This window comes from Peromyscus californicus, unplaced genomic scaffold, assembly GCF_007827085.1.
Source record: "Peromyscus californicus insignis strain IS unplaced genomic scaffold, ASM782708v3 Scaffold_6__1_contigs__length_162567912, whole genome shotgun sequence".
Classification (NCBI taxonomy): domain Eukaryota; kingdom Metazoa; phylum Chordata; class Mammalia; order Rodentia; family Cricetidae; genus Peromyscus; species Peromyscus californicus.
The window spans coordinates 35,955,759-35,965,748 of NW_026294584.1; the positions used below are offsets into that span (position 1 = coordinate 35,955,759).

The window sequence follows — 9,990 nt, forward strand, 5'->3', positions numbered from 1 at the left end:
CCTAAATTTAGCCGGGCAGTGGTGGCGCACGCCTTTAATCCCAGCACTCGGGAGGCAGAGCCAGGCGGATCTCTGTGAGTTCGAGGCCAGCCTGGACTACCAAGTGAGTTCCAGGAAAGGCGCAAAGCTACACAGAGAGACCCTGTCTCGAAAAACCAAAAAAAAAAAAAAAAAAAAAAAAAAAAAAAAAAAGCCTAAATTTAGATCATACTTTCACCTTGAAATATTTATAATAATGGAGTTGTAGATATTATATTTCTTGTTCATTTTTGTCAGTTATTACAGGAAACATAGCATATTCTAACAAGTCATTGAGAAAAATTTAAAAGAATAACCTGGTTGGTGTGTTCCCTTGAGGTCTTCCTACTCAGCACAAAACTTAAAACTAGCCAGATGCTCTCTCCCTCTCTCTCTCCCTCCCTCCCTCCCTCCCCTCCCCTCCCCTCCCCTCCCTCCCTCCCTCCCTCCCTCCCTCCCTCCCTCCCTCCCTCCCTCCCTCTCTCTCTCTCTCTCTCTCTCTCTCCTCTCTCTCTCCTCTCTTTTTCCTACCTGAGAACCAACATGTAGAACCTTCAGGTACTTCTCCAACACCATATCTGCCTGCATGCTGCCATGTTCCCTGCCATGATAATAATAAACTAATTGTATTAATTGAGGCTAATTGTGCCAGAATCTTTGTTTGAGTAACAAGTAGCTTAAACTAATTAAGTATGCAAAATGGTCCCTGTCCACCAGGAGCCTGTAGAGGAATTTTTAAAGGCTCTACTCCAAGCCCAGCATGAAAAACAAAACAAAACAAAACAAAAAACTAACATCACAAACAAAACAAATGAACAAACAAAAACAAACAAACAAACAAAAAACCTGTAACAATAGAGGATCTTAAGGGGCTAAGAAAACTCCCAGAGTGGTAGAAGTCAGGCACCATTATGACCCTGATGAGGAAACACTAACAAAAGAAAATGGCGTCACAGATGACCTGGATGTTCCCAAGCCCAGCTAAAGCTAAAACAAAAGAGAAGCTAAATGGAGACACCAAAGAAGGACTTAGTATGCTTTCAGATGACTATTCCTCATCTCATACGTCAAGAAGAAAACACCTACAAAATGGAGACGTTTATGAGTATGAAAAATAGTTAAAATTCTACTCATAAATCAAGTGATAGTGGAGGAGACTCTAACACGTGAACAAAAAGAAGATGCCTTCTTCAGTTTCTCCATTTCTGGGGAGACTGACTATACAGCTTCTGAAAGGCAGAGGGCTAATATGTCTCTTTCCTATTCAAGTTAAAACTTTTGGTTCTGTATATGAAGGAAAAGATTTAATTGCTCAAGCCCAGACAGGAACAGAAAAGACATTCTCTTTTGCCATTCCCTTGAATGAAAGGCTCCAAAAAATTCAAGAAGCAATTTAAAAAGCCGCTCACCAAAGGTACTTGTTTTGGCTCCAACAAGTGAACTGGCAAACCAAGTAGCCAAAGATTTCAAAGATATAACTAGAAAACTCAGTGTGGTGTGGTTTTGTGGTGGAACATCATATTAAAGCCAAATTAATTGCATTTGGAATGATGTTGGGACCATCTTCAAAGCAGCTGTTCAGGTCCTTCAAAGCTGTGCCATGTTAGGCTTGATGAGGTGGATCAGATGTTAGATTTAGGTTTTGCAGAACAAGTTGAAGATATTATTCATGAATATTACAAAAGTAATTCAGACAACCATCCTCAGACCTTACTTGTTTTCTGGATCTTGCTCATAATAGGTACACAAAACTGCAGAAAAAAAATACATGAAATCCAAATATTAACAAGTTGACTTTGTTGGAAAAGTGAGTCAAAAAGCTGCAGTCACCTATGGAACATTGGCTATTCAGTGTTATTGGTTTCAGAGACCGCCGTTATTGGAGATGTCATTCAAGTCTACAGTGGATATGAAGGGAGGGCTATTGTCTTCTGTGAGACAAAGAAAAAAATGCTACTGAAATAGCCATGATTCCACACATAAAGCAGAATGCTCAGTGTTTGCATGGGGACATTGCACGGTCACACACATACACACCAACACAAATTGCCTTAAAGGCTCCAGAGACTACAGCCACCACTCTGGATGCACAGGGAGAGTTGGCTGGACAGGAGTTTGTGTATGTTTTTATCAACCAAAAGCAAGAAGTAAACTGAGATATGTGGAACAGAAAGCAGAAATTACTGTTAAACAGTAGGAGTTCCTTGTACAATGGATTTAGGTAAATCTAAAAGCATGGTTGCCATCAGGTCTCTAGCTTTCTGTTTCTTATGCTACTGTTGGCTTTTTCCTGACCATCAACTCCTTTGATGGAGTCTTTATTGATAGAATAGAAAGAGTCAGTGGATACTTTGGCCACAGCATTAGCTCACATATCTGGTGCATCAAGCTTTGAACCAGGGGAGTTGATCACCTTTGATAAGGAGTTTGTGACCATGACTCTGGAAGGCAGAGAAGAAAGATAGAATATCAGCTGTGCTTGGAGAGAATTTAACAGAAATCTGAGGATTAATGCTGCATCTCAAATAACTAGAAGGTGCCTCCTGAAAGGAAATATGGGTATTTGTTTTGATGGTCCTACGACTGGGTCAGAAGTATTACAGGCCAAGTGGAATGATTCAGACCAGATGCTCTTCATGTCAGCCATATTACCTGAAATTGAAAGATACTCTGATAGAAACTCATCTTTTAATCCCAGACAGAGGAGTGGCTGGTGAGGAAGACAGAGTCAACAAAGATGTCAGTCATCTTTGTTGTTGTTGCAACAGGAAGTCAGGTTGGACCATTTAGGACAGTCTGGTGGTTGTTCTGGTGGCTGATCAGGTGGACAGAGTCAACAAAGATATCGGTCAGGAATTTGGCAAGATGGTAGAACACTAAGAGGGGATAGAAATTGACCAAGAAGTGGGAGCCATGAACAGATTTTGACTGATCATTTGATAGTTGATCTTCCAGTGTGGGCTTACCTATTTCTGCCTAATCATGTATATTATCCACCAAAAAATTAGGCCATCATAGTTGAGGTATATATTTGTAATTTGCAAAGAAGTTGGTCATATTTTTTTAGGTGCTTTATGACTATGGTTGTAAAGAAATCTACTTGTCTGGATATATATATAATCTATATATATATATATATATATATATATATATATATATATATATATATATATATATATATATATATATAAAATCATGCCCCTTCCAAAAAACCCCAACAAAAACAACAAAGCAGCCAAATGTTCCTTAGTCTCTTACTCACATTCCTCAACTCACTCACAGTCCACCCATCCCCATATGCTATTGGGACACTCTTAACATTTGTATTTCTTTCAGCTCCCAGCAACCTCCCAAGTGTGTTGGCCCTTCAGCTATTAGCTACACATCCAGCTGCTGAGCCAGCTGTTTTATGAGGCATATTTGCCAAGCCTGTCTTTCTCAAGAGCCTCGTTCACTGAGCCATCTCCTAGAATCACTTTCTCCTTCCCATGTCATCTCACTTAAATTCTAGAGTCTGGTAGCTAAGCCCTTCATCACCAGGGTCCTGACTCCCTAAATTTTCTAACCAAATATCTCATTACTCTCCAGCATACCTCTGCTTTCTCTAACTCAAATAAGCCATCCCCTCCCACATACCTCTCAATCATCCTCTTTATGTGTTGTTTTGCCACAACCTCATAGTCTCTTTGTTCTTTTCTCTCATCCATGCTTATTACTGGTCATGCTTATTATTTCTATCTTTGGCCATATAATGACTGTAGCAAGGTTATCTGTTCTGAAATGAGAAAGTTTCCCCTACTTCTCAAGTACCCTATTTGTGGATCCTTGAGGATGGATGCTCACAAATATTCAAAGTTAACTGCTCTATATTGCTTGCAACATCATATCACTAACCAAACGATCAGTGAACAGAAATGTAAACAAGTGAGGGTAAGTGCAAATGAATGGATGAACCCATTCAGGCAAAAAATAGTTTTTAGTACTTGCCGCATGCCATGGTCTACACCAGCCGACAGGAATAAAAAGAAGTGTTTTATTTTTACCCTCAAGTCAAAATATTATCAGTTAAAATTACTTTCTATCAAATTTATTTTCCTAGGCCAACTCTGTAATGTTTAGAGTTTGATTATCTTTAGGTCACTTAAATATTGATGCTTTTATCTAGGAGATGTCAAGTATTACTGCTAGAATTTACTGATTTAACAAATACTTATAGGAGAGCTTCCAGGAGCCAGGTAAGCTCCAAATGAAGGGAACTTTAAAGTGTTACTGTAGCCTCTTAGTGGGAATACATACATTTTCCTTTATAAAGTGTTGATAAAATGCAGGAAGCATTAAAAACCATTCTGCATATTTACTAATGCTATCTGTCAAATTCAAACTATCATGCTTATAGTGATATTGAGGACCTAAATATCATGTATATTGTCCCCAAAGGCAGACTAAAACTTTACTCACTCTTTGTTTAGCATGAAGCCATATACACACACAAAAACAGAAAATAGATTCAGCTGGTACTATTTATATATTTGTGTACACACACATACACATGTGTGCATATGTAGCAATAATAATCAAAGAAAAATGGGCATTAATTTGAGAGAGAAATGGAAGTGGTTGGAGGGAGGAAATGGAGGGGGGAAAGTGATGTAATTCTATTTCAATTAAAATACATTTTTAAAACTTTATCTGTTCTCCACATATGTATTGTTAGAAACAATGCTGAAGCACGACTTTCTCCCAAAAGAAAAAGAAAATAATAGGAAGCAAGAATACATGAATTCTTTTATACATTGAGCTGTTTACATAATAGTAATTTCAGGCAGTTATCACAAAAAGAAGTTCTCTGTTACATATCTTTTAAATTTTTTAATACTTTATATTGGGTGTGTGTGTGTGTGTGTGTGTGTGTGTGTGTGTGTGTGTGTGTGTGTGTGTGTTTGTGTGTGTGTGTACTCACATGCTATGGCATACACATGGAAGCCAGAGGACGACTTGTGGGGAGTTGATTCTCTCCTACCACGTGGGCTCCAGGGAGAGAACAGGTATTGTTAGACTTGGCAGCGAGGTCCTTTATCAGGTCAGCTAACCCACTGGTCTAAAGGTCTTCTTAAAAATGAAAATATCATAAAATTCCTTGCTGTATCTTATGAAAATTAACTGTCTTGGTAAGCTCCTGAACGTGTATCTTTCTGGTGTCTTGGTAGACGGCTGCTGGTTCTCGTACACTGTTCCCTTCATCCACAGCCACGTGCTCTCTTAGCAGCAATAAGTGTAGACACCCAGGGATCTATGAATGTAGTATCCATCCCAAGGCTGCAGACATACGCTCAAGTGTTTATAATGGAGTGAGTGCAACTGCTGCAGTCTACGTGAAGTCTCATGGTTTTGTTTTTTATTTATTTTGTTTTTGTTTGTTTGTTTACAATATATGCAGTGTTGCAAGTTCTTTTCCAGCTCTCAATAGAGATAAAATACATGTTGGACAAAGATTGAATAAGAACATACGTGAAAGATTGGCAGATGTGGGTGAAGTCTTTGCTTTGTAAGGATGAGGACATGAATTTGAATCTCCAGTACCCAAATCTCCAATATTGGCAGTCCACATCTGTAATCCCCATTCTATTACATCGAGATGGGAAGTAGAGACAGAAGAATCCCTGAAAGCTAGCAGGGCAACAAATGTGAAGTATGCTGTAGGGAATGAACAACAACAATAAGACACTGTCTCCAAACAAGGTAGAAGGTGAGTACTGACACCTAAGCTGGTCCTCTGTGTTCCACATGCATGCCATGGTATGCATGTATGCCATGGCAAGCACATACTCACATTCACACACAAACATACATGTACATCATATACACACATGTATACATGCATATACATGTATATGCATGCAAAGATAAATTTTTAAAAGCAAAAGGACCTATGTGCAACAAGAACTGTTAGAAGATCCTGTATTTGAGAACCTCTTTCCAGTAACAACCTTGTCTCTGAAATGGATCTTTCAACATCAAACTCGAATACAAACAATCATTAAGAATGTGTCATAAATTATTTACTCATAGGACATGGATTTATGAAGTGTTCAAATAAGAGTCTACATACTGTGTGGAAATTGTGAACAAGCTATAGAATAAATGGTTGGCCTGAATATTGTTAAGGCTGAACCTTACATAATATTAAGAAACCCTTTAAAATGAAATACAATGATAAAATTATGTACTACAGAGGATAGTTGTATAGAAGGAGAGCAAATGACCACATATGACTTATAATTTTTACAGAACTCTTGAGTTACTTAAGAACTACCAAGGGAATAATGCTTCCTTGTGGCAGCCTGGCTTTTCTCCCTCCACACAGCTCACAATGACCTCTGGGAATTTCAGGTGCTCACTAATCAGCTAAAGCACTTTGAATCTTCCATTCATAAAGGTAAAGTTGCCTTTCTACTGCCAACACCGAGAAACAAATAAGAAACCCCTAATATCCTGTGGGCAGTTCCTTTTTCCCTATCCGTTCCTTCTGTTAAGCTTCAGGCTCTTCTGGGCTCCCATGCCATCATCATCATCATCTTTATTGAGCACACCCACATTTGGGATGCATCACATAACGTCCCTGAACTATTGGAGAAATGTCTCTCCTAAGCTATCCCTGTTCCTCTTCTGAGCCATTAGACAGAGGCAGTCAGCATAAGCTATACAGCTCACATCCGTAACTCACCAGATTCCATCTGCATATGGATCCCTGGAGCTCATTGGCAGGCTAACCTAGCCATCATGAAGTAAGTCCCAGGCCAATGAGAGACCCAATACAAAAGGAAAGAAAGAAAGAAGAAAGACAGACCAAGGGAAAAGCACGGTGGAAGTCGCCTCAACACCTGAGGTTGTCTTCTGGCACACACATGCACGTGTACCCAAAGGTGCATACACACACACACACACACACACACACACACACACACACACACACATAAAACAAAACAAAATGACTTTCCCTCTTTTATCCAGAGAACACAGGGCATCCTGCCAAATAACCCAGATTCACATAAAACTATATTACCCAGGTGGTGGTGGCACATGCCTTTAATTCCAGCACTCAGGAAGCAGAGGCAAGCAGATCTCTGTGAGTTAGAGGCCAGCCTGGTCTACAGAGTGATTTCCAGGTCAGCCAGGGCTACACAGTGAAACCCTGTCTCAGAAAACAACAACAACAACAAAAAACCAGCTACACTGCCATTTTTTTTTAATATTAACCATTTTACAGTTTTTACCTAAAGCCTGTGTTATGATCATAAATAACTTACATTATTCTTAAGGAAAGCTTGAATCCTTGGGGTGCTACAAATAGTAATCTAGGCTACTACTGAGGATGATCTCTAGTGAATAATGAAAGTGAATTACTTCTCAGTGTGTCTATCAAGTTTTAGGAATACTCAGGAAAAACCCATGGAGAGGCTGGCTCCTGGCCAACTCTTTGTAGCTCTTGCAAATACGTGTAACTTTAGAAGCTCATTCCGAAACTTTTGGATACTTTGGGTATGATTTATTGAAGAGATGGTTGAGCTGTTTCTCGTCTAAATAAAATGTTAATTTGCAGCCATTTTTTTTTTTACCAATTTAAGGCAAAAAAATAATTCTAGCTATCATTGTTAGATGCTGAGTAATGAGTACTACAAGGAAACCTTTTTTTTAAGTTGTTAAAGTTTCTTATGTAAAAATATTGCTATTTGGCAGCCAAATGTTATGGAAAAATATCCCCAAGAAAAATAATGACCATATTGGTAGATGATTTCTTGGAAGTTTTCCAAAGGCTCATCCCTTCCTGGTGTTCATTATCAATAGATACATAGTAGCTGTTGGCACATATTAATTATTAATAGATATGTAGTAGCTTGTAGCACAAATTATTAATAGATACATAGCAGCTGATGGTACCGTTGTGGGGATTATTATCTTTGTACCACTTACTGAACAAACCTTCTAAAGATAAAACTGTCATTCTTGGTAAGATGTATAGGAAATGCATAGCTAATGACTTCTAAATGTATTTTCCAGGATAATAGAATCATCTAAAGGTGAGAAATTTGAGATTCTGCTTTATTGAGACATGGAGTTTGAAAGAGTATTAATAAGTCTACTCTTTAATAAAATATTCTAATAGTTTTCTTTTGGGGAATCCAGCTGTTAGACGACCCTCTCAAGGGCTGACATAAAAGGACTCCATATTATTTTGAAACCTAACGAGTCACTAGGGCTTATTAATACTTGCTATTTATCATAAACCAAAATCACCTTGTTAGAAACATTTATCTGTAGGCTTAGTGGAGCATTTCATTAGGAAGCTTGGCTGCTTGAATTGAGTTATCTTTGGGTTCTTCAAGAATCACAGCATTCACTTGGTGCTTCTACGTTTTTGTCCCTGATTTTCTATTATTGTTTATTTTACTTGATCATTATTGACTTCTTTTATATACTATTTATTTTCTTCCCTGTACTTTGTATTGATACAGGTTTCCATAAGTACATTAAAGGGGTTGATATCAATAATCATTTTGTAAGTCCAATGTAGCTAGAGTTTTCCTGCCTGGCCCACAGTCAGGACAAATCTCTGTCACCCGCCAGTCCCACAGCAGCTCAGACCCGACCAAGTAAACACAGAGACTTATATTGGTTACAAACTGTATGGCCATGGCAGGCTTCTTGCTAACTGTTCTTATAGCTTAAATTAATCCATTTCCATTAATCTATACCTTGCCACATGGCTCATGGCTTACTGGCATCTTTACATGCTGTTTCTCATCATGGCGGCTGGCGGTGTCTCTCTGACTCAGCCTTCCTTCCCAGCTCTATTCTCCTCCTTGTCCCACCTATACTTCCTGCCTGGCCACAGGCCAATCAGTGATTTATTTATTGACCAATCAGCAACACATTTGACATACAGACCATCCCACAGCAGTCCAAATAAAAGCCAAAGTAATATAATGCTTGCCACACCAATGCACAGAAATAAGAAAGGCATAAGAATGGTCTCGGATGTGGAATAATAGAAATTTTGGCCATTGCTGGTGATAGTATAAAATGATACAAACATGTTGTCAACTTTCGCTTCAAATGTCTGTTGCCTGGAGACTCCATAAACAAACTACTATAACTGTATTGGAATGTACATTAGTAGATACTATATAAGATGTTGCAGTACAAAAGAATAAATTACAACGTAATGGTGTGAGTGAATCTCCTAGAGCTATGAAGTTGAAAAGTCAAACATTAATATATGTGTGATTTCATTTACAATAGATGACATTAATACAGACACATGCGCACACACACACACACACACACCCACACACACACACACACACACACACACACACACACACACATATTCTGACCTATTTTGAGAGATGACAGAAAGTTGTTGTTTTGTGTAGTTACTTTTTGGAAGCATGGGGAACTGAAACAGTGTGCTTAAAATACTACCTTTATTTGTACAGTGGACACTCTGGGGTGGTGTGTATGTGTATAAAAATTTATTGACTATACTAAAAAATTGTGCACTTTGTTGTATGTGTTATAGTTCAGCTTTCAAAGGGGGGATATAAAAGAATACTGGATGTTGTTAAATATGAAGAATTAGTGTTTAGACTAAATGATCATTAGGAACCTTTTACTATACAAAGACCAGTGATAAAAAGTATTGATAGACCTTTAACATGGCTATCAATTAAACAGTTTAATGAATTATTACAGGTCTATTTAAATTAGTCCTGGTAGATGCAACAAGGTAAAAATACTGAAGCATAGATTACAAAGAGTATGGGATGCTAACATTTTAATGATATTTAGTAAATAACCAAATACTTCAATGTTTATTTAAAAGGAGTTTTCAAGAAGCTCCTAGAATCAAAGTTAATGACATCATTCCTCTTTCTAATGAGAAAGTCCCAGAACAATAAATCTACATCATGA

The 9,990-nt window shown here is 38.1% G+C and overlaps 1 pseudogene; it reads left to right on the top strand.

The window, feature by feature from the left end:
* The first annotated feature begins 962 nt into the window (after positions 1-962).
* Positions 963-2,483, top strand: LOC128098771 (ATP-dependent RNA helicase DDX50-like; annotated as a pseudogene).
* The last annotated feature ends 7,507 nt before the right edge of the window (positions 2,484-9,990 follow it).